General features: G+C 33.2%; 1 non-coding gene across 1 annotated transcript; it reads left to right on the top strand.

The window, feature by feature from the left end:
* The first annotated feature begins 805 nt into the window (after positions 1-805).
* TRNAM-CAU lies at positions 806-890 on the top strand. Its single transcript is given in 2 exon segments — positions 806-843; positions 855-890. It is a non-coding gene; the product is annotated as a tRNA-Met (tRNA).
* Positions 891-3,283: the final 2,393 nt, after the last annotated feature.

Here is a 3,283-nt window from a genome sequence, read left to right as displayed (position 1 = left end):
TTATGGAGATACAGAATTACTTTTACTATTATCATTATTTGTATTTTATTTATTGGAATTCAATTCAGCGCATCGCCATAAATTATCAATGAAGAACATGATCTAGGGTGAATTTCATCCACAATCCCTAACTTTAGGCATATTACTCATTGAGTCCTTAGATATTAATTTATATAATAAAAAATCCTTATACTTTAATTTAACTAACAAAAGATTCTTATATATGACTCGAATGGTATTTTTACCGGAGATTTGATGTTACATCAACAGCGTGAACATAAATTTAATACTTTCATGCTTTAAGAAAATTTACGGTAGCATGAAATTATACTAATTTGTTAAGATATTGCTCAAAATTAATTTAAAAGATTGTTATGATGAACTGAAATTTTTGCAGATTGGAATGGAGAACAAATGACACCGGGAAGGCATCTAATGCAGTAACCACTTCACGATATGGTGCCCAAAATGGACCCAAAAATTGATGGAAAGAAAAGGTTAAGCACTAAACAGTATGAGTAAAGCAGTAAGATCACTGTTAAGTGTAGCTTGACAATGAAGGGATAAGGTCTGTAGGTCAACACTGGGATCCATAGCTCCATATTATTATTCCTATCACTTTTCTCGTTATGAGATTTGGATGTGAGCTCTGGTTCATACTTGATGCCAAAATCAAATTGTCACAAGCCAGGAAGTGGGGGTTTTATGTTAGTGGAATGTGTGTTATAAAAACAAGGGTAAAAACAATGGACATGTTAAACATTAAGTATTTAGATCAGATAAAAATTGGGGTAACTTTCGTAGTGGGGTGGTGGCGCAGTTGGCTAGCGCGTAGGTCTCATAGCTTCTGAGTTATCCTGAGGTCGAGAGTTCGAGCCTCTCTCACCCCAGAGTGTTCTTTTTACCTTCTGAAATGAAGGCAGCTACTTCTTGTTTTACTGTCAGTCAGTATATCTCCACGTAGTCAAAATCTGAAACCATAATTTTATTTAAATATATTTATATTATGTCAATTACTTTTTCACTTTTCTGGCTCATTCTTGACATTTGTTCATACTCGTTATATAAATTTTCTTTTTTTCATGACTGCATTTTAAAGAATCACATAAAAAATTAAGAAATGTTAGTTACAATTTTTATTCTCTTATCTTCTTAAACAAATTTAATAGTCAAACAATATGGAATTCCACTTCATTCACTTTAGTTTACCCGCAAATCATTAGTGTTAGAGTTTGATGTGATTTGGATCTTATTTTAAGCAATTAATAGAGAAATTCGGTATCCATTGCTATCATTTCATGGCATTTAAGGGCACGTCCTTTTCTTGTCGGTTCTCCAAACTTGTGCTACAAAATTACTCTTCAAACTACATTCATTAGAGGCCAGCTAGAAATACCATTCGAGCCAAACTAAATTTGATCTCTCCATGAAGCCTTCTTAAGAGGACAGCTATTCTTTCATGGGCCAGTAGTGAAATGTTCCCTTTCCTAAATGTAATCTTTGTTAGGCAAAGCTTATACCTTGTTATCTTGTAGGAAAAGAAGATTAGCTTTAATTAATATTACTCAATTTTACATATAACTTTAAAAGATCAATCTAATTGGAAACTAATATTGCATTTCAGAGTTCTAATGTAGAAGCTAATTTGTTAATATTGATTTATTTTATAGAAACTCGATCTTGTAATATGGATTTAACATATCTACCTTCTTGTTAACGAATTATTTGGGTTATATAAGAAAAGATAAGAACACAATGGCGAGGCTCAGTTATGAAACCTGTTTTGAACACATGAGGGCCATGGTTTTTGCCAACAAAATCAATAGGTTTTATGGGCTACGTTAGTATGGGTTAAAACTTAAAACCCAAAAGCAGTTTTCTTTAAATTTTATTTGATAGTTGGGCCATGTGAATGTGAACCCCTAATAGGGTAATAGCTTCTGAGAACAAGTGAACCATAATAGGCTCCTGGGAGTTCAACTGGTGCAGTGCGGTTCATATCAACTGCTAAAAGCATTTAATCCTTTTATAACTAAAAAAATAAATAAGGTTAAAGAATATGGGTAGTGCGGAAAATAATATAAGTAGAGAGTTTAGAGCTTTGATGTGTCTAAATTATGGGAAACGATTTAATGAGGCAAGTGTATACGTAGTTACTCCTACATGTTTGAACTATTTACAGCAATCAAGAGCAGTAACCCAGATAGTTGGACAGCTGTTAGGACTATTTAATTCTTAACCAACCTTCTAACATGGTAAATTGGTAGCTCACACCAGACAGTTTACCTAGCAAACCAAATAATTTCTCCACTTTATACTTGATCCAAATAAGGACCTAAAATTTAAGATTGGGATAGGGACGATGCTTCAAGATTGCGTTCTTATGCGGACATAGACCGAAAGTTGGATTGTTTTTTCTCTCAATAAAAGAAACTACTGTTATTGATATGGCTAAACCCCTAATTGGCAGCCCTAATCAAAATCAAGAGTAAAGGGCAAAAGACCCAATTTCTGACACAGTTAAACCCACACTAGTACTGAAATAAAAAAGACCATAATAGTAAAGCTATATATATGCCTAAAAAGAACAAAGTACGACATGAGCTTAGCTTATTCGTATACTGAAAGTTAGTATAGTTAGAGAAAACGAGAGACTAAAGATCGTTGAATGAAGTAATCTTGTTTCTTTAATTCATTGAAATCTTGTTTGTGCCTTAATGGGGATTTTGACATCAATATATTATGCGTAGATGTTCTTTTATCAAATAATTTTAGTATGATAAGATGTTGGACAGAATCCTATTATCTTTTCTCTACTATTACACATTTATTAGCTCTAGTTCATAACGTTTTGGATCATATAGACTAATGAAAATCAATATTAATTTGGTGTCATTCCCAAGAGATTGGTTGGGAAGGAAACATTTATGGCTCTGTTTTCAGGTTCTCCAAGATTAATTGTCTGGTGTCTTTCAAAACTATAGGGGCTTTTTGTAGTTGGGACTTTCAGTTCCTTTAAGAATGGGTTTTGCCTATGAAGCCGAGTTAGCAGCTGTGATTATTGTTGCAAAATAGGCTTGGAAATGTAGATGAACAAAGCTTTGGTGGGAAAATGATTCAAGCTACGTAGTTAATCTACTTAGTGCGATTTCATGAAGATGGGGTGCATGTTTATCTCTTCTTAGGCAATATAGAACTTTTTATTAATGTTTCTCATATATTTCGCAAAGGAAATATCGTTGTTGACGCTTTTTCTTCCACAGTAACTCAATTAAATGACCCA

Source organism: Ricinus communis, chromosome 2 (assembly GCF_019578655.1).
Source record: "Ricinus communis isolate WT05 ecotype wild-type chromosome 2, ASM1957865v1, whole genome shotgun sequence".
Classification (NCBI taxonomy): Eukaryota; Viridiplantae; Streptophyta; class Magnoliopsida; order Malpighiales; family Euphorbiaceae; genus Ricinus; species Ricinus communis.
Note: the sequence above shows the minus strand (reverse complement) of the source record. Positions and strands in the feature narration are given on the sequence as shown.